This window comes from Ciconia boyciana, chromosome 2 (genome assembly GCF_034638445.1).
Source record: "Ciconia boyciana chromosome 2, ASM3463844v1, whole genome shotgun sequence".
NCBI lineage: Eukaryota > Metazoa > Chordata > Aves > Ciconiiformes > Ciconiidae > Ciconia > Ciconia boyciana.
Genome location: NC_132935.1, coordinates 99,412,062 through 99,434,611, shown reverse-complemented (window position 1 = coordinate 99,434,611; position 22,550 = coordinate 99,412,062). Strand labels below are relative to the sequence as shown.

At 36.0% G+C, this 22,550-nt stretch overlaps 1 protein-coding gene across 3 annotated transcripts in view; it reads right to left on the bottom strand.

Moving 5' to 3' along the window:
• The window catches only part of DTNBP1 (dystrobrevin binding protein 1), a 72,697-nt gene that overhangs the window by 16,222 nt on the left and 33,925 nt on the right, over positions 1-22,550 (bottom strand). The window lies entirely within an intron of this gene.

Here is a 22,550-nt window from a genome sequence, read left to right as displayed (position 1 = left end):
GAGCCTAAATTTCACACTTTAAACAAGCAACAAATATATCCCTTATTTCAACAAAAACAGATTCTGTGTCCAAAGATGCACATGAGGTACTTATGCTAAAACACGCCTGTCTACCTGTTTGGAGTGGGCTCAATCAATATGAAAGGACCAGGGATTAACTACAAAAGGAATAAACAGGAGAAAGCATTGGGGTTTTTTTGCAATTTCTTTCTATTTTAAGTTAAGTATAACAGGGGAAGAATTCTACAAATTAAACCTAAAGTAGTTCAGTAGTTTAGGTCCTGTGATTTCACAGGACCGCCAGTGAAATCACTCTCTTCCTCCTGTAGAAGCTTAGTTTGTTTACAATGTCAAAATTTCTTATGCAGTAGTATTTTAAAAAGACCATAAGCCAATCATTAGATCAGTAGCGCACACAGAATACTTCAAGTATGTATTTTCTCTTGACAACTTAGTCTATTTCCTCTTCCATTTCTGTCAAAACAACTTCTCCAATACAAGCAAAAAAAATTGTTATTCATTCATCCTATTACTGCTGGTTTTATTTCTTCATTCTTAGAAGTTAAGAAGAAAAAGGGCCAGCAGATTACAAATCCAGTCCAGTTCAACACTGTTCAGTTAATGTCCCAAAATGAATCACACTACAGACTATCTTTAGAAATCCTAGTGGTGACTGAACACTTTTGTTTGATATGATTAGCAAAACGAAATGTGAAGTACCATTCACTCTAACAAACCAGCATCCAGGAGCATCTGAACAGTTTCTACAAAATAATATGAGGGGGAACTAATTTGCTAACAGACAGCTATTAGGGATGCGTTACCAGCTGAGGAATTTTAAAATACATGCAGTCCTGCATATTCATTACACATGGAGTATCAGTTATGATAGCCTAGCTGATTTTAAAAATCCCTATTTATTCTCAAATGCAAAACAAAGATGCCATCATTCTTTTTAAAAATTGAACATGCATTGTTACATTATAATATTGTCTTACAAAAGTGTTGTTCAATTAATGGGTTGCTTTTAAATTCAGCCAAATGGGCAGTAACAACTATACAGGCACAACAAAAGGAAGACAACCAAAACAAGAATCTTACTACATTTCAAACAGAACAATGTGGCTGAACATAAAGCAATATTTTCAGAATATACAACTACATTTTCACAGTTAAAATTCCTAATTTGCTATTATGGAAAGGCATTATATAACAAGAAACAGGGCATCTTATGGTAAGTGCAGAAATATACAGTGTGTTTTTTCCACTGAACATTTTTGTTTTTAAAAACAAAATGGCTAATGTGAAAGAGAAAAACAGTTTAGTTAGGACATGGATTGTGATTCAGAGGCAAGGCAATTTTCAGTATGTTATTCTAAAGAAAGGATATCGAGTTTTAAATTTTTAATTAAACATTTTAAGCTTCCTTCCATGCATCTAGTTTTGATATACTCAAAACCATTCCACTTGCTTCTTCATTTTATTTTTTACAGAATAATAAATGGTCTATAGCTCAGAAATAACAGATCTTAACAAAAAAAGCTGCCCAGACAAAACTTCCAACTTGCAAAACACTAGCTGTCTTTAAATAGCTCAATTGTAAGAATAAAATTATTTTGATGATTTTGAAAAATATTTAAGATAAATCTTTTTGGAGGAAAAAAAAAAAGAGAGTCTTGAAAGATTATCTGCTCCCACTGGCTTGCTGACTTATTTGTGTGCCATCTTCTAGCAGAGTTGTTCTAAATTGTTCAAACTTGCAACTTTAAATATTCAAGGTGGAATCAAGGTTGTCTTTATATATAGTGTCAAAGCACTTCCACAATTTTACTGCTAATTCAGAACAGTTTCTGCAACTTTGACACGTCTATTTTTTGAAAAGTATTGAAGGACAAACCTTGAAGAGCGACCCATACGACACGGCCGATAGGAAGAAATCAAAACCCTACCTTCCTTACCGTCTGTAAACTACGACAGAAGAGTGCGGCTGGGTTTACTTTTTTGTTTTGTTCAACCCTGAGGAATGTCTCATGCTTTGAATTTTCCAGGATTTCAGTATTCTATACTGTAGCCAATATTTGCTACTAACAGGAAGGGAAGCTACCAGGTTACAACATATCAGTAGTTTTCAAATTTTTACTCTGACATTCAAGTTTTTACCATGCTTATTCTTTAAAGACAACCAGACGAAACTAGTGCATCAATGTTGGCAAAGTCAAGGTAGACCATCACTAACCCAAACAAGAAACCTGATTTTATAGTACCAGATCAAATTGGCACTGCCACACCAAGGAAGCACCAGTGGCTGGGTACAAAAATAACTCTTCTAGACCAAACAATTCTGCAGAAGAAACCCTTCTGGTGTTGTTTGTTTGTTTGTTTCTTTGTTTTTAAAGAGGATCAGCCATCATCTGTCCTCCTGCAGCTGGCATAGAACTGACATCAAGTGTAAAACCAACAGCCACCATATTGTCAGCTCCGGCTAAAGCCGTAATGGCAACTGTGTTCACTCAAAACAGTTTTTGCAGTTTAGCCAAATAGCAATGGCAGCATCAGGCATGAAATAACAGCGTAATTTTAACCTGTGCTCATATTGGTTTAGCTTGCAGTAACAGATAAATTGATTCCTAAAGTTTGCTATTCAAATCAAACTGATTTAAATGACTGTAACATTAATTTTTCAAGTACTGTATTAGGCTGGTTTAAAGATACTGTGCAGAAACTAGCAGGTCTTTTCTCATGTGTGCAAGATCTAAGATCTTAATACCTTTAGATCAATAGATTAATTTAATTAATTGAGATGACTAGATTAATTTATTGGGATTAAATACAGCTAGACAAGATTCACTGGTTAACATAACTAACCAGGTCATCTGTATCCTCATAAAAAGAGCGTAATTAACAGCTAAGACTTCTTCCTTATCTGATGTTCACATTTTACACCTGCTTCTTATTAGGAGAAATCATTATCACTAAAGCAGTATAAAACTTACTAGGTCTATCAGTTGCTTAGGCCAACACCTCAGCACATATATAACAAAAAGAGACACCCACACAGCAAACTAGGGAGAGGATGGAGCAGATGTGCGATGTTACTAATGCATCAGTGGAGCACTAAACAAGAGAGCAATACGAAAGGAAAGATACAAAGTAAGAGAAATGAAGATGGGGCAGGGGCAGAGGGGAAGGGCAACTGACAACTCAGATTGCCAAACAGAGCTAATAAATAAGATATGACCCTTTATTCTGGATTTCTCCAGTCTGGTAGAGATTAACCAAGTTGTGAGGAGACAAACAATACTAACCAGGAGAAAGAAATTTAAAACGGAGGCACAGAAGGCTTTGCCACATTGAAACCAAACACCAAGAACAAAAAGCCACTGCAATAAAATCAGCCGTTATCAAAGAAATACGCACTACTGAAGCTACTCTGCCAGACAAAAACCCAAGAGACTGTAGGAACAATTACAAGCGAGCAAGAAAGCACGTACTGCGTGACCATCAATGACAAAACCCTATGCCTACAGTAAAAATGAACTGACAGATGACACCTACGATACAGTATCTTATTCAAGCAAAAAACGAAAACCCACCTAAAGGATGCATAGACATCAAAGTGACAGTGAGGAGTGAATAAAAAGCAGAAATTCAGGAAGCTGATAAAAGCACTTACAAGGGGGAAGGGAAAAAGGAAGGGGGCTGACTGAAGAGGGAAGTCAATGTAATTAGGACTGTGAAACCTGTAAAATATGCTTCCTATGAGATCATTCCTTTCAACATACACAGCTATATGAAATCTGTCTCTCCCCCTCTCCCCCCACCTTCTTTTTTTCCAGCACATGGATGCTACACAAGTCTTCAACATCTCCTGCCGCATCTTGGGACAGCAAGCACTTATTTGTGCCTGTGCTGCAATACAGTATAAAATGAGGAATTAATTCCCCTGACATCTGTATCAATCAACTTCTGCCATTTGTATGCACTTTAAAAACATTCATCTGTAGGCCAAATAAAATACAGAATACTTAATTTAGAATCTTTTCCTTATCTTCTGAATATGTATAAGGCCCTACTAATTTAATTTTTAATTTTATTCTTTAGAATATTTTAGCAGTAATTAGTCACAAGTACTTTAAACCTCATAAAATGCATGCACATTTCCTGTGTAGTGTAAACATGCAGTTGATTTCTGAAAAAGGTAAGAAATTTAACTATTAGTCTATTTCTCTAACCAGCACTTCTTCACATGAGGTATCATTTTCTGTAGCAATGAAAATCACGTGATATACCTTTACAACAGGTATAGCCACCCATACCTGTAACAATTCAAAGAGCCCCTACAGAACTGCACAGTGATTCTGAAAAAGAAAGTAGAACTGCTGATTTAAAGCATTAAGATAAACTGTAAGCAGAGGTGTACTGATCCTACTCAGTGGCCAATTTTTCCTCACTTTCAGATCTAAGCTTGCATAACATGCCTCTCAAAAGCTGAACATCCACTAATTTTAGAGGAGGATATCATTAGAACACAATATGGCCTTTATTAAATATGAATTATTTGTTCACAACACATTCGGCATGACAGTGGGAAAACATTGCCTTCAGGCCACTATTATATCTGCCCTGTTTCCTTCTCTTTCTTCCCATCATCATACATCTGCTTTGTCAGCCCCAACAGCATCCAATTTCCATGGGCAAAGAGATTTGTTGCCTCCTTTTTAGAGCAAGCAACAGTATTTTTATTTGATACTAATACAGAAATAAAATTATGAAGTTTAAGATTTAAGCTTTCAACAGAGATTGAGGCAGAATATTTCTCATCTCTTAGCTGCTGCTGTAGACTCCAACAGATGACACCACATTTGATTTCACCAGCGTCATACAAGGAAAATTTGGTCATGAAGACCAAAATTTATTTTTTAAATAAAAGATTAAATTTGATGGAAGTGGGTTACAAACAATATTATGGGATCTAAACATTTGATGCTTAGCCTTTGCGATGCCTTAACACAAATCAGACAGGTAAGATGAGATAGTGAAGAGAGTTAAAGAACAACCTCCTCGCAAGACTAACACTGAAACAACCTGATCTGTCCCAGGGCTTGGCTAACAACAGACCTTTGGAACACGAAGAACCATGACTATGAGGTCTTCCAAGACAAACACACCAGGGACAGCATCTGGTACATGCATCACCCTCAATACCAGTTCCTGAATATACCAGAAATTGTGAACAAGGCTTGAGGTGGGTGTAGGAATCAACCAAGAAATACTGTGGGGGCATTCCTGTTCTGTTGGTACAATTATTTTCTCTCTAGGATTGAATGAATGATATACCAAGAAGGTGTTCAGCAAGTGTTGAACTTTAACCTGTTGTGATTCTCTTACAAACTATCAAATCTGTTTATAATAGTGACTATCCGTGGCTAATGAGAACTGAAGCATGCATAAGGAATCGAAGTAGCATCATTATTATCATTTCATGCTCTATAAAACCGTATACATTTGGTAAAAAGCCTCCTTATTTTGAAACTCGCTTGCTGATATTCCTTTAAAACTCTTTTTCATGCATGTCTCATTTATTAAACAAGTTCCCTTGACAATACATGTGTTTATATGTACAGTAAACACAGTATCAACATCAAACAGTGGCTGCATCATACAGAGATGGATCTAACCATAAAGTGCTGAAATTGTGGTCCAGAAGAAAGAAAAAAATCACTAAGACTTGCTAATACATCAAAACTGTATTTTCAAAATAAATTTGGTAAATTTGGTGCATTACTCAAGAAAGCAGTAAGTTCTTCACAACCAACCATAATACACATACAAAATGATAGATTTTCATGAATCATTAATTAGTTCCTTTCTTTCACTGAAAAATCCAATCAGGTTCCCTGTAAAATGCTAGTTTGTCTATATATATTCAGAACATGGGATTTTTTACAACATTAATCTAGTTTAAATAAAATATATGTGTATATATATTTGTTTATTTTTATGAATTAATGTTATATATTAAAAACCTTTACACAGATGCAAAACCCCTAAGTCGATTTTAATAAAGATAGATGTATAAGTGCACCCTTAAGTACAAATGCATTGTACTCAATGTATTACAAATAATTTCACATATGAACACCATAAGTATTAGAGGGCTAGAATGAATTGCATTTTGCTGAAGAAGTTTGCAAGGTAGCAGTTTCCACTTACCATTCAAAATAGGTCAGAAATTATATACTTCCATACTGCTATTATAATCCATTTTTTAAAGTGAAAACTGTAATCATATCAGCAGCTATTAAAGACTGATGGCCTGCTTTCTCTAACACTAGTTTAATGCTTTCTAAATAGTAAATTGAGTGATGATACTCAGCCTAGGGGGGAAAAAATATCAGAAAAAAAGCCCAAGAGAGATTGCATTTTATAAGCATGCACGTATACCAATGTATTTAGAAATTAAAACAAGAAATACTATTCTTAAACCCACAGGTAAAATGAAAAACATATATTTATAGCGAACCAGCCTATAATAACATAGGTCACATCTGATGATTCTCTATTTGGAAATGCCCCTCATGATCAGATCAGGAGACAGTGAGTTCTGCTCACATTTAAAGTGAGACTTCAATGCAGGGCATTTAACATTTAATTTTGTTTTAAATATTCTTCAAAAGTCCTAGGTAGTTGAACAGATTTCACCCTTCACCTTTATTCACCTATAGGAACAGATTTGAGAGAAAGGCAGCAGCCAACTAGACAAATCCGCAGTCCTGGAAGCATAATGTACAGCCACTGAGTCACCGACATTATATAATACCCCTCCTTCCCTGCCTCCCAAAATACAAGCTACTCAACTACTCAGTCATTACAAATTATATTTTTGTTTCAATGCTAGGAGAAAAAAAAAAAAAAAAAGAATAACTGTCAGAGCCCAGACACTGAGCTACCTTCTCATTCAAGAAGAGATCTGGAGGTCAGAGCTGAGGCTTATCAAGGAAGGCAGCACACAGACATGCCATTTGCACTTTCACTGGCCTTGCAGCCCTCATCCTGAAGATGAATGCAAAACTCAGATTTTTCAGACCGCTCCAAGATTTTTGTAAGGAGATGAAATAGGAAGTCCTGCAGTAAATCACTTCTCAGGTGTTATGCAGACTGGATTGCACCTAGCCAAGAAGGAACAGTACCAAAGAACAATAGGAAGTATCTGAACTATAAAATACAAAAGAGCTATGTTAAGAAGTAGTCATTAAAAATACTTCTCTAGGTATACACACTTTTTGACGTTTGAATTTAACAATGTCAGTATGAACTTGGAGCCTCCTGAAGTGTAAGACTCCTAAGAGAAACAAAATACTTGTCCAATATAGTCTTTAAAAAGTCACAGTGCAAAGAATTCTTAAAATAGAAGCTTGCAAAGCACATTATATTGTCAGAGCAAATCTGTCTCTATCCTGCTAGAGATGCTAGCTCGGTGATCCGCATATAACTCCACCTATCTTTTAAGGCAAAAACTGTCCTAGTACCACTGCTTGTGGGCTTTAATGCAAAGTTCTGGCAATTGTCCAAGACCCTGGAAGGGAGGGCACGCAGCTCTTTAAATTTTCTTTCTAGGTCATGACATAAGGGATCACACTGATGTCCACTAACGCTCCATTTACAAATGCAGAGGGAAGTCAGCAACTCCTACTCACAGAAGAGGCAGGCACTTCTGAAAACAATGTTACATTGTACGGAAACTTACGTTTGTGCAGGTTATTTAACACTTTCCACAGAGCTTAGTAAAACATAGAATTGAGAAAATATCAATTATGAAATTCAAAACCAAGGGTAAAACAGTGTATTTTTGTTCATGGCAAATAGGCATTCCTAGCAAACAGAGATGCTTTTAAATTGAAGTTTTAATTTTTAACAGGGAAATGAAAAAATCAAACATAATTTTATTAAATTTTATCCTGTCCCCTATTGCTTAGAATATGAAAGGGCATGTTCATCACAGAAATGACCAGACTGAGTTAGAGGTCAGAGCATTTTAAAGTTAGTAAATGATATTTGGAGCTTTTGTCATCTTTGAGGGAATCCAAATTGGGTTTGGGACTTGGGATGTGGTTAAGTCTTCTAGCAATGATAAAATCAAAACGCTTTCCCACATTTTTCTCAGACTTGTCCTTTTGAACAAAGTAAATGGTTATATACAATCTTGTGGCTTTATATGGAACGCTTTACAGTAGCCTTTGCCAGGAGCCAGATGCCATATTGCCTTCTATATCAAAATAACAACTAAGAATGATGGGTAAGGACATCACTGGAACAGGGATCCAATTAACAGAATATGGCAGAATTGACATTTATATAACAAAGTTTCAGGTTAGTCATCAATGACTAAATTTATACCACAGAGCTATTAATTCTCACCCTCTGTAGACAGAAGAGCAGTAGTTTCCAAGAAACTCACAAAACCTACAGCTTATGAAAGAAACTTTTCTGCCCAACAGATTTCAGTAGAAGTTGTTCAAATACTCATATGTTCCTCCTCCCCAGTAATTTGATGACTAGGGTAAGTCAGAAAACAACTGACGCTAGACAAAATAAAAGATTGAACAGTATCACAACATAGGCAGACAGTATTTTCAGTGCTTATAGGATTTAAGAAAGCCTCTTTGCTGAATTAATACTAGAACAGTTTAACACAATTAACAGCTAATGCTGAAGGCATACTAATTACTACAAAACAAAACCCCCAAACCACCCCACCCGAACACACACCGGCCTTTCAGGAGTTCTTCTCTTTTTCTTGATGCTAATTCCTTCAACATGTTTACATGTAGAAGTCTTCTTGCCCCCCCCCAATCAAGCAAGCCGAGCTCTCCTAGCATCTTGTGAAATAAGTTCTCTTCTCGTAACTCAATCATCTCTCTAACACCTCTTCTCATTTGCAGCTGTCCACTGGAAATCTCATGATTGATCCATCCCTGGATGTTATTTACCCTGTTCACAGCTGAATTAATCTCAATAGTTCATTTCTCAAGTGTGACTTTATGACAGAGATTGTTTTCCTCCTAAATAATTTTCGCTCAATAACCTGTCACATGCAGAACTTTTTGGCTTGCTATTAACTACCAGAGGACAAAATCTATAAAATTATTATTATTTTCTGCATGTTTTACTGCTGTTAGAGTCACCTGTTCTCAAAACTTAGCCTTCATACTTGTGCTGCTGCCTGAACAAAATACAGAATGTCCAAGTCAAAACTGAATTAGATCTAGTAAATACTTCTCAAAGGCTAATATTAGAGAGTCATATATACAATGTGTATCTTAGTTAAGCGTAAGAATCATACTTACAGAATGCTTTGCTTATAGAAGCATACCGGGCTATTTCTTTAATTCAAAAAGCAGCAGTATACATGTTAAAATTGCCATAGTACTCACAATGTCAATTCAAAAAGCATCTATTTTTAAAGTATCTTAAAATGAAAATGTCTTCTGATTATCTCCTCAGTTGAAATCTGGAACTTTCAAGGACTGCAAAGAGGGCTACACAGTAAGAATACCGGCTTTTCTGAAATTCATTCATGACGGTTTTAATAATGCATTACAAATACCTGTAGACATTGTCTTGCATTTTCCAACTTTCCTTCTAAAACAAATGGATTTATTTTGTCTCAGAAATCCTCAAAGTTTCCAAATTTCTATGAGGTATGACTTAACATATGTTCTTTCTTTGCTCTGTGTTAGATAAAACCTTTTCTGTTTTCTCTTTTGTAGAGTTAGTCCACAATTCTTCCATATACCAAATCAATTTTCACTTCATTAATTTTAAGACAATTAAACTGAATAATCACTAATATGCAGGAGAAGTCTTCAGTGGTACAAAAGCACCCTGAACTCTATGTAGGGACAGAGCAAGAGAGGGAGAAAGAAGCATCTCTGGCAGACTTCTTCCCATCCTCTAACTAGCAGAAGCTTTCATACCAGTTACGGTTCCCCAAATGTGCTGAAAATCAAGGACTTGGCTTTCTATTCTGTCAGCCTTCCTACAGCTTTGCATCCAAAACATGTTTGGGTGTAATGAGAACTAAGTGACTGGCAGCACAACCCTCTAAATATGTACCAACAAGCAAAAAGGGAAAAATACATGTGTCACCCAAACCCCTACCATGGACAGGCTTCCTCCAGTCGCATAGGTCTGTGGGACAGAAGCTGAAGCTGCAGGCCTTTCCTGAGGACCCTCCTCTCCAGCAAGTGCCAGAAGCTACCCTGCACATGAGACTAATCGCATGGACAACTAACTAGTGCTCTTCAAAACAAAGGTAAAAAGCCCACCCTTCTAATTCCACTGTATGGTTAAACAGACTTTAAAAATATTACATTACACCTATGATTAAGGCTTAGGACAGTTGAGTCTGCAACACTGTAGTTCCCACATCACTAGTGGGCCACAAAACTTGAGCTTATCAAGTACCACCAGATCCATTTCCTACCCTTGTGAATGCACAAGATAACTAAAAAAGCATCGGTTGGTTTTCAGTGTATCTTCTCCGTGAAGCGTGCATTTTTCACTTTAATGTTCGATAACCAGAGAAGAGATAATAAATCTATGAGGATTTAAGATTATGATCCAAGCTAAAACCCTTCTGAGCCAATGGAAACGTTGGTGCGCGAGGTCTGGAGCGATTACATAATCATCTAATTAAGCCAGAAACTTATTGCTATAAATGGCACCATCTCTGTTTGATTTAAAATGAGACACAGCCAACTACATTTTGATCAAGTCTCATTTATGTAATGTCAAAATAGCATTAGCTGGCTTCTACATAAAAGGAAAAAAGGGCTGAGTGACATCTCTGCAAGACTTTTATTTCATCTTAATCCACAGAGTACCCCAAGTGATTAAAAATGAAACAATGAGCTCCGTTAGTCAAAACGGCCTCTTGACCTCTTTCAGCCTTAACTCACACACTCTGTTAAAAATATGCAATTTAGAAATATTACATACATACAAAAGTGTTTTACTGACTTTTAAAATAGCACACTTTTTAATGATTTCATTAATCATTCAAAGGCATCTTTCAAAAGAATACTTTCACCTGTTCAGTAAAAACAAATAAATCATAAAAAGGATGCCACACTAGCTACAATATTGAAGAATTACGTTTGTACCTTTTCAGCTGTAATGCCTTGATACAATTTAACACAGCATACATAACACTCGTAAATAAAACTGGCAGAGTCGTTTACCAGAATATCCACATTTTTGTTCCATTTACTGACCAGGAGTAGAAAAACATTCTGAATTCTTACATGTCCACATGCACACCTCGGCCATCCGCTCTTCCCATGTGCATCATTAAAAACTAAGCAGAACAAGTAGTTTAATAACACACTGCTGCGTAAGGCTGGACTGCGATTTATGTAAGGACATGCTATAAAGAAGGAATAAATTATTTCTACTGCAGCTTTTAAAACAATTCTACTATTTCTGAACGCTATAAGGACCAGAATAGTATCATATTTATAGTACCAGTATAGAAAGAACTAGTGCCATGTGGAGAAATATAAAAGCATATAATCTATTACTGTACATTTATTTAACTACAAATCAAACTGATGAAATGCCTGCACTTACATTTACTTTTCTAACATATAATAAAATAAAAGAAGCATGCCAAAAGAAAGAATACTGTCATTAGAAAACTGTTCAAAAATTCATTTGCACCAAGATGCATTCACAGGCCACAAGAACCTACAGCATTTGGTCTTTCAGCACTCCATACATCTGGTCTTGTTAGAGAGAAGCAATCTTTTTAAAAACAGGTAGATAAGTATTTCTTAATTTCTCATTAACCTCAGCGTACACAGATGGTGAGCAAACAGATTATCATAAAAATATAACAAGCCATCTTTAGTTTTGCATTACTTTTTTCTGTCACCAACCTATAGAAGAAAATGTGATTTTAAAAACCATTAGAATAATCCTGGTTACCATAGAGGTGCTAACCTTTCCAATATTAATGTTGATACTAAAGCTTCTACTTACTGCTACCTCTTCCCAGCAGTAGTTGGAGGATTCACGTCAGAAATATTATCCAATTCCATATTCTAATCCTTATAGAATATAATTTCCAGGTTGGCCCCCACCCCACACACAAAACAGCTATTCTACTGTCCAGGATATGATTGCAAATAAGGAAAAGAAGAAAGATTCACAGCTGCGCCCCCAATTCACCATACTTCCATTTCAATTTCAGGAAAAAACAACAAGAAAAAAAGACAACTTCTGTCAATATGTACAAAGCAGTTAAGGATACAAAATGGATTACACCAGTAGTATATATATTGCTTGCAAAACTGACAATTTTGAGTGCAAAAGTGGTCACACCACATTTAGCAGAACAGAGGGTAAATTTTGCCATCTTTAAGTAAACAGTCAACTGTTCTGTCTAGATTTATGGAAAACAACTATTTTCATAAATTAAGTATTTCTAATCTATAGAAATGTAAAGAATTCTCCCATACCAGATGAACTGTTTAAAACAAAATATTGAACTTTACATTGTTATTTAACATGAATATCAAATTTAGCGGTCAGAATTACAACTCATAGGTAGAGCCTTGATAAAGGCATGCTCCAACAGGTTATTAAAATAATATAATAGTTCAATTTACTGTTATCTTTTGGTCCAGGACATCAACTGAAAAAAAATTTCACATGAATGGTAACAGAAATAAAACTCTTCCAGTGGTTATATAAAAGAACATAAAAAGAATCAGAGTAGAAATCCACATCTTATTTCTATTTCAATGAAAGCACAGTTCTAAATATCATTAGTTACAAATTAACAGCATAAAAATGTTATCAATTGCATTATTAAGAACATTGTTTTGTATGACATAGGGTGCTCATACTGATGTAAATAACACTAACTGCTTCATTTAAAAATATACATTTTTATCATTTATTTATTATTTTATCCAAATGAAACTAAGAATTAGCATGAGTGCATCTGTACTAATGAATTCACTGCTCTAATTTTTTGCATGGAGCTTTTATCTTCAGGTAATAATTCTGTCTCCCCTCATCCTCTAATATCACCCCACCCTTAGACAAGTCTGCTTGAATTTTAACTAACAAGGTATCTGTGTATTTTTATTCTTTTACTAATTCTGATTAATATTACCTTGACAATAATGCAAAGCAACAGACAAAAGCAAAGCAATAAACAAAAGCTCTGACAAAATAGACACTAAGTCACTATTTCATTCAAATTTGCTAAATCAAGTTGGTAATTAACCTCTCATTTATAGCACACCCTTTACAAATCAGGCAATGGTGGTAACTGAGGAAATTAATTAAGCTAACTTTAATTTCATTTCACATTTTACATTAGCTTGGCACATTAAGCTGACAAATAATAAAGATGATAATAAAGTTCCACCTACATGAATTCTTCTGAGTATTCTCAGTGGCTCCCGGAGATGACATGGCAGTAAGAAATAAGCAAGTAAAAAGAAACACTGGTCAAGTGAAAGCTCCAGTTACCAAGCAGCTCCACTCTTGTGCATCTTCATTGATGCAGAACAAAGACGGATGCTAGAAGGCTGCTTTTTCAAAGCAGTAATACTGCAACTGCCAGTTTTCAATGGGTCACTCACACACAGATGCATGCACATGGATACTTCAACTCAGCGCCTTTCCAGAACCTGAACACAAGCTACCAGCAGCTGGGCTACAGCAGAAATGCACGCATGTATTTGGGAAGGTACCACATGCTGCTAAATAAAGGGGTGCCAGAAAGAGAGAAAGCTTCCCGGCGGGCTATAATCTGATGACATGCAGTTACAGCATGTGTTTATTTGGCAGAGAGCTGGAAGCATTTGAAAAGGATTTAGAAACAAGGAAAAGGTACGGAAGGGTTCTGAAGTCTTTTTTTTTATTAGGCGACGTTCGTAAGGCTCTCCCCCTGAAGTATTTCTCCTTAACATGGCTTAGCTCAGATACCCCACAAACCAGATTACATACTATTCTTACTTCACACATAAAATATTAAAATCTTGGATGGGATTTTTAAATAAATTAGGAGCCGTCTTCTCTACTGAAAACTGAATTTTTTGTATTACATACCCAGGCTACATTTTCATCAAAAATTCAAAAAATGGTTATGCAGTTAAAAAAAATTACAGAAACAGCATATGACCAAGAATCTTTGGTTACGGTGATGCTGCAGTTACACAACGGTGCATTTATGTTTCAAAAACTGTAAGGCGTTGCTCAGAATTGGGAACGCTGGCACGCGTTGCCTCTTCAGTTTAGGAGGGTGTGCAGTGCTGCCGGAAACCATGATAGCCACAACAATTCCTTTCTTTTACTTAAAAGGATCACATTTTGAAAAGCTTCTTGACGACAATTACCAAAATACAGACTACAGACAAAAGGGAATTGTGTAACAAATACGTCTCCCATCATTATCATCAGAGGAAAAATTACCATGAACGTATGGGCCTACGAAACTCGGTTTTATTTCACTGGTGAAAATAACACCAAAAATATCTATGGGAAAGATTAAAAGAATAATAATAATCACGAGATAATCCTGCCTTCGGTCTGGACTTCGGTAATTAAAGGATGAATTCAAGTTAGAGCTGCAGACAAAAATAGGCTTCTATTTTTTCCACATCAGTCATTTAAGCGTTATAGACAATTAAAATACTACACCTTCAAATGTTTTCTTTTCTACATAAACTGAGTATGACAGGACTTACGTTCCCATGAAATTTTTTCCTATTATCTACACAGTTAGCTATTCACCCTGGCCATAGCCACAGAAAATCTCTATTGTTACACTGGCCTCCTCCACTCCTTACAAACCCAGGAGTCTGCAAGGCTGACTCCAGCATAGGGCCAACTGCTACTGCAGCCAACGGGAGCTGTACCTGCACATCCAAGAGCCATCTTATTTTTAGCTGCAGTGATGTCAAATTTCTTGTGATACATCTGACCTCCGAAAGGGCTCTTGACTTAGTGCAACACCAGCATGCAAAGAGAGGAGGACTCAAGGAAAAAGAGAGCCACATAAATGCATCAATATTAAAATTTGTCAGGAGAATAAACCAGCTCCCGCAAAATACAAAGCAACATAAGACAGGATGAAAGAGCATAAGGGTGCCACATTAAAAAAACACAAGAGGCTCTAAAAATACATGTAGCTGAAGCAGAATTTTAAAAAAAGAAAAAAGTGTTCCTACCCTCCACTCCCGCCCAGCCAGAATTAGCATTAAAAAAACCTGACAAACACAAGGTTTCAGAAGTATCTGTAACATTAGCATTCTGTGGGTTATATTAACTAATTGTCTGAATACTACTTTCAGGTGACAGCCATCACATAAAATCCTGAAATCTAGCTGAGCAAAAAGATTACAAACAAACAGCCCTATCAAATTCGTAACACACAAAGTTACATTACAGCCAAAACACACAACAAACAAAAAGTAAAAAAAGCATTTAAATCATTAAACCAGAAGTGGTTTGGGGTGGAAGAAGTGACGAAACCAAAAACTGTCTTTGATCAGCTGAGTTGCAAGGGCATACAATATTTGTCCCAAGGGAATCTGATTATCTAGTTTGTCCATAAATAATCTGGTATCTCTACAGCATCCCTTTCTAAACTTTAGATTTCCTTTAGAAACTCTACTCCCTATTTACAGCTTGAAAAAGACCCATTTCCAATATATATAATCACCTTAGAAATGGATGCCATTTTATGAGTGACTAAGATCCACCCAAGCCCGTATTGCCACTATCAAAGAAGCACTGTTTTTCCTTCACCAGTTGAAAACTAATCAAAAACGGGCAGAGGGGAAATAACTTCCCATCATATCAGATTACTAATCCAGTTGACAGTGCAGCCCACCTTTTGGCAAAGCATAATGGGAAATAGTGTTCTGATGTAGCGATTCATGATAAAATTGTAGATAATTTTGTTTCTACAGTTTAAATACACAAAAAAAAAACCTTTTCCCCCCCTTCCACTGAAATGTAAATTCTATTTCTTGTATAGAAAATACTGTCTGTCCTGAAGATTTGACACTTGTAGACATTAACCTATTAGGTAACAAATTTATTTCCAGTCATCTGCAAAATAAATGCATACACAAGATACTACCCATTGTAGTTTGCTTCACCCCAGACATAATGCTTATTCCAGCAAATGTTTTGTTGTCTTGTCAAAGGTTGCTGATAAATTTTCAATTACACGTAATGACCAATAGAATAGTGTTGCCAATAGAAAAAAAAAAAAGTCACGTTAGGGGGTCAGCAAGAGGCAAGCAATCGCTTTTGTGCACTATCACATGCAGTCTCTGTCAAGACAGAAAATTGAAAACTTCCACTGTTCTTTGGTATGTATTCATATATAGAACAAGTTCTGAAAGTATGTAATTAAGTCTGATAACTCAGCCAAATAGAATCAGATGTGTGCACCTCAGCACCACCCACCTGTGGGCTTCAGAAATGTACATTTGAAAGCTTTTACATCTCAGTGCTGGTGATATCTGCCCTACTGTATAAAGATTCAATTATCTACTGGGCAGGATTGAAATCCGTGAAAGACCAAGAGTGAACCTTCCTTAAATTTCTCTATTTAAAAGGATTTTTAAAAATTATTATTATTATTTGATTTTTTTAAAAGGCTTGACTTGAAGTCCATACCTATTTCAAGGAAGGCAAAAAAGAGGACAGAAGTTGCAGGTAGCTGGATGCAGATCTAGAAACTTTTAAAACATGTCCTGAGAACTAAAAGAATGTGGGAGTCTGCAAACTTGAAAACACAAAAAGTAAAATCAAAATCAAGGTAGCTATAAGGACACTTTATCATTTGTTTTTCTTCTCCATCTGTCTTATCCTATTACACTATAATTGAAGACTTAAGTATTTAAATTTAATTGCCTTTCACTCAAGGTTGGACTAGAAGTGCCCAAATCTCAAATCTTTCCATTTTCAAGAGAATGGTTATCACATATGGGAGCCTTGGTCAATTCTTGCCATAGACAATACAGGACATCCAAAGTTGCAAGGTTCTCCTCGCATAGCCTGCACGGGAAAGAAGCTGGTAACACACATTAATAACTAGAAATCTATCAGAATATTTTCAGCTCATAGCAAAATGATGAGGAAAATCCCTGAAACTGGAATATCCTTGACATTTTAACTACATCTTAGCTTTATTACAATAGAATTAAGCAGTTGTTTCCCAACTGTTTTCTGGCATGCCAAAATAAGAGTTGTCTTCTTTTACATCTGTGCTACAAGGTTTAAATATTGAAGTTTTTGACCATGGTCACCTAAATAAATTCTAAAACAATCAGGAAACACTCACAGCAGAAGCATTGCCTATCTCCCACAGCATGTTTTGGAAGAGGCACCCAAACAACCAAAGACACCCTCCCTCCCCTATTCAAATAAGTCACTGAAATGCAGAATCACAAAATACAGCATTAAATTAGAACTCTCATTGTTAACCAACTTGGTTACGGAATTCTTCACAGTAATGAAACACCTTGAATGTTCCTAATGTGACAGGCTCTGGGGTAGCATATTTGGAAATGTTAAATGAACTCCATGTGCCTGGTATGATTTTCTACCACAATGTCATCTACTCTTGCTCAGAAGAAACATACAGGATTGTGTGCTAAAAATTACAGCACAACTTCTAGAACAGCTACATCATTGAATGTATGAGCTTTGTCAACCACGAGCTGTAATGATCTCCCTTGCATATTACCCATGCATCTGGAAGACAATATGAAGATTAGGAAAAAGTTGTTTATTTTGACAGCCACGAGAATACAGCACAATAAAGAGGATCCCTAGACTGGAAGGGGAAAAAAAAAAATAAATCAGTTTGACATACTATTTGTTGAGGCGAGTAGATTTCAAAAAAAAGGAGAACAAGGGGATGGAGTCAACAGACTGTTCCAAATATTGTGTACTCTTAGAGAAGGGAACAGTGAAAGCCAGGAAATTAAAGTTTAGATACAAACATATTTAAGCTACTGATAAAAGGACTGGAAAACTGCAACTTCAACAGCACCTTAGATGCATGAAGATAGATGGCAAAAGATCTGCACATCAAATGTGACCCAATGACTTAACCTAGAAGAGAAAAGCAAGAAAACACACCTCTTTACTTCACCAGCCTCCTTCTCAGAAAGAGTATTTCGATAAAGCTTTTAAAACTTATCAGGACTTGTTTGGGAGAGATCTCCGATGCAAAGGGCTGAAAACATATTTTGTTGTATTGTAAACAGAAGTGCTGAAAATGGTCATATGACTCGTTTCCCTGAGCTTGAATGAAACTAATCCTGTTAAAGCTTAGAAATATGCATGACTCAGTAGCCAAAGCCACGTGCGTATCTGCCCTTACAAAGTTTCTGCCACCTTTCATTGTCCAAAAGTGCTGTGTTGGTGATTTCTAAATGGCCTCTATTGCTTTAATATTCTTTCCAGAAACAAACTCAAAACATTTCATCCTAAACTTCCCCCCCCCCAATAAAAAGGGACTTTTAGAAGCAATTTTTAAATCTGTCATGTATACGGTTCCCATTTGGACAAAGTCTGAAGTAAACTCAGCAGCATATGTTATTACCACTGTGCAATTCTACTACTTTTATAACCTTAATTTTTTTTCCATTATCTACCTCACTGCTCTGCTTCACTCTTCCATCTTCTAAAGAGATTAACAGTATTCTGTAAATATTTACTACACAGTCCTGGCTGTGCTGGAACAGAAGAAATATTAACTTAAAAAAAAAAAAAAGTACCATGTGCCTAGAAGAATGGTGGAATGATTTCAAATCTCAGTGCAGTCATGAATGCACTAGGTTTCAAGTATCAAGGGAAAATAACCACATATTTGCTATCTAATTTCTTGTTTCTCAGCTGTCAAAATGAAAATGATACACGCCCTTTCTAAACCATGGAAGAGTACAATCCATCAAATACTAAAAACAAATACACACTTACACAAATATCGACTAAAATAAATTCTACTATTACAAGAAATTGCCAAGATCCACAACAGAACATTTTTTTTTAGCAGCTTTATAAGCCTCAGCCAGGGCAGGACAGCACAGAGCACAAGCCAGCTCCTGCAAAGCGGTTCTCCAAACATTGGAATTGATGCCCACTAGGAAGAAACATACTTCATATCACATACCTAATGTTTTCATCCATAAATCTATCATTTTTGAGAGCTTTGCTCTCTGAAAGATAAATTACTAAAAAAATAAACTGGACAACCCTTGAGATGTTTTGTCCTAGTGTACACTCACACCTCAGATACATAAATGCCAGTGCTGTCGCAGTATCAACAGGGACACCACACACTCACTCTCTGCCTTCTTCTGAGAGGGATGCTTAATATAAAGAAGCAGGAAAGCTTCTAACCTTCACTTTCTCAGCATCACAGATTATTAAATAAAATTTTATGCTTACATTGTAATAGAAAACCCTTGAGGTTAGAAGAAAAGAGACTGGGGAGGTTTGTTCTGCAAACAAAGGAGAATGTCTGGCCCTGAAAACAGTCTTAAAACAAAAGGAAGAAAAATAAAATCTACTTTTCATGATGAAAGAGAGTACAATCTGTAGTACAAACGTGAAAAAGGCAGGAACAAATTCTAAAACAGTATCTCCATTGATAAATACAAAACTAATTAATCATTTCCTAAAATAGTACTTATTTCATGCTACTTAAAGGTAGTAACATCAATGAGCAAGAATGTTAGTGGATTCTCAACACCTTTCAATGCTGCAAACAGGTATATACACTGAGCCTTGTTTAAGCCCCTTCTTGATGACCCCTGATATCCTCAAAGAATATACTTAATAGGTCAATGAATTACCACTTTGTACCCTGGTGCACACAACAGGAAGATCTAAATGAAACCAGAAACAATTCTGTTTCTTGGTTATGTGAAGGTTGATTTTGTTTCAATATTAAAACAAGTCTTTAGTAAATAATAGGTATACAAGGGCACTTAAAATGTTTATAAGGTTATGTACATTTGAAGATTTCACAAATTTACAGCGGTCCCATCCAGACTACACCTGTGTATCTATATCTATTTCTATTTATATTTATAGAAACACAAAACTCCAGGGAAGTAAAGTTTTAAAACAGATCTGAGAGACCTGTGAAGCTGCCCACCTGCCTTGTGAGCCACACCCGCATTCTCATGGTCAGTGCCAATATACAAGTAGTATTTTTTCTGTATTCATTGTGAAATTGATGGGATGCATCACTGAATTCAAGTTTCCAGTGCTGTGCTATTTTGACCCTCAGACTATACCATTCAGTGTCTTAATTCCAGTAAAACTTTCCTTTTATCCCGAGCAAGGCACGAAAACTCGGCACTGGTGAAAGTGAGAGTTATGGTTGGACACTGAAAAATGTGCATACAACCCTCTTTTTTACCCCCTCTAGCAAACATTTAAAGAATGTTTTTGTGGTACTTCAATTTCTGCAGATTCAGATAGAATGAACTTACATATTTATGAAATATATTTTTATGCAAGACATTTACCATCCTTAATCTGGAAGCCAATACTTTTTAGCACATGGGTATTCAAAATTCGCAAATAACAAGTTACTATTATGAAAACTGGCATTTCCGTTCTTTTCCATTAAAATACAACTTAACGTACAATGGTTTCAACTGCACATGCATTGAAAGATGCAAGTATATATAAAGGTACTTCAAACAGTTATTTTTTCCTAGCCCCTGCGCTGGGTATTTTATGAACTGAATGTTTATGAACACATTACACTCTGGATGGTTATGCAAGGATGAAGTAGTTGAGCTTGTAGTCTATACTTGCATTATAAAATGTAAAGAATCATCTACTTACTTAACATATCTCAGCTGGAACCAACCTTTCTTGAATACAGCAAACCAGAGTTATAATAAAAATAAGATCTTATCATAAAAGCTTTACATAATGGTACTAATACTTCCTCACCTCAACCTTAAGATCTGTTAGGTAATGTACCACTAGAAGTATTTGCTTTTTAGATGACTATGTTACATTGATAACTTAAACATGCTTCCTGCTCTTGCTGCTGCCTTCTCCTTCTGTGCCAGGATTTCTATGGCCATCTACTGAGTTATTTCAGCATGCTTCATCAACCGAAACTAAACCAAACCAAACGACATCATTTTCTGCACAAATCTAGTGAGCCTTAGAAGTAGCTTAAAACAGAAAAATGCAAGAAGGAGCCACCGGTTAGATTGGGCAAAGCTGCTGTAAAACTGAAACATCTGTCACTACATAATCATGAATCCTTCATGACCAGGAAGCTCTTACTCTCCCTGTTTCTAATCAGCTGATGAAATATATGCTAGATACTCAGAAATTGGCTGAAGGTCCAAAAGGCCAGAAAAAGACTGACTGAAGCCAATCTAATGAACACCTCTATTTCACCATCCAGGTTAACAACAAAATTCCAAGTAGCATCAGATCTGAGAAAGAACACAACTTAGTAAGCAAGAAATCATAAAAACATTTCCTCCAAGTATGTATTTCCAATCAGCCATGCACCTGCTTTTTAGTAGTTTAATCTCAGTTTCCTGGGAAAATGTCAGGCAAGACAGTGAAAGTTGTTGCCAAAGTTAAAATACAGTACTTACTGTTTGTTTTAAAGCATGTTGTTGTCATCTTATAGAAAGAATTTAGACTTCCTTGATATGACTATTCTTGAGAGTTTGTTAGCTATTACTCTTCTCTCTTCTGCCAGGTACAAGCTTGTCCATCAGTTCATTGTATGAAAAACCCCAGAAATTAGGCTGACTGATGTTTAATACCTATTTTTAAAGATCTGTTGCTCTATTTGTGCTTTTCCAGCCTTCCATAGCTTCTGCCAATTCTTTTGAGTATGGTAGAATAAATTTGATCAGTTGGTTCAAAAATGTCCAACAGACCTATACTATCCTCTAACCTGGTCCTTCCTTGTTACAGCACAAGATTCTACTCCTTTCCCATTGATATCGGCTGCATTAGCCATAGACTGCAGTTGAACTTTTCAGTGAATAAACATGCAAAGACTTTGGCTTTTTTCTTGGCATCTGTTTGCAATTTTCCCTCTTTATAGCAAACTAAAAACCTTCTCTTGGCTACCAAGACAAGCCTTTCATAACTAGTATTGGAAATCTGTATGCCTCTGTATCCACTACAAAACCAGTTACTTAGTTTGGTATAAATTTCAAGGGCAACACACAGCTAATGCCTTCCTCTTCCATGAAAATAATTGTCTTTGTAAAATACTTACTGTCAAATAAAGTTACAATCTCTATTGGAAAAACAAGAAGCCAAGAGAGAAATAACTTTGGAAACCATCCTCCTGGCTTCCAGAAACTCACTTAAAATGCCTAATCAATACAAACAAAAACCCCAGGATTCACCATTCTCACAGGCATCAGGTACTACGAAGTAGCTGCCTTGCTTTGGAATAGAATGAGTTTAGCATTATCTTTGGTTTTGTATTGAGCTAGTCT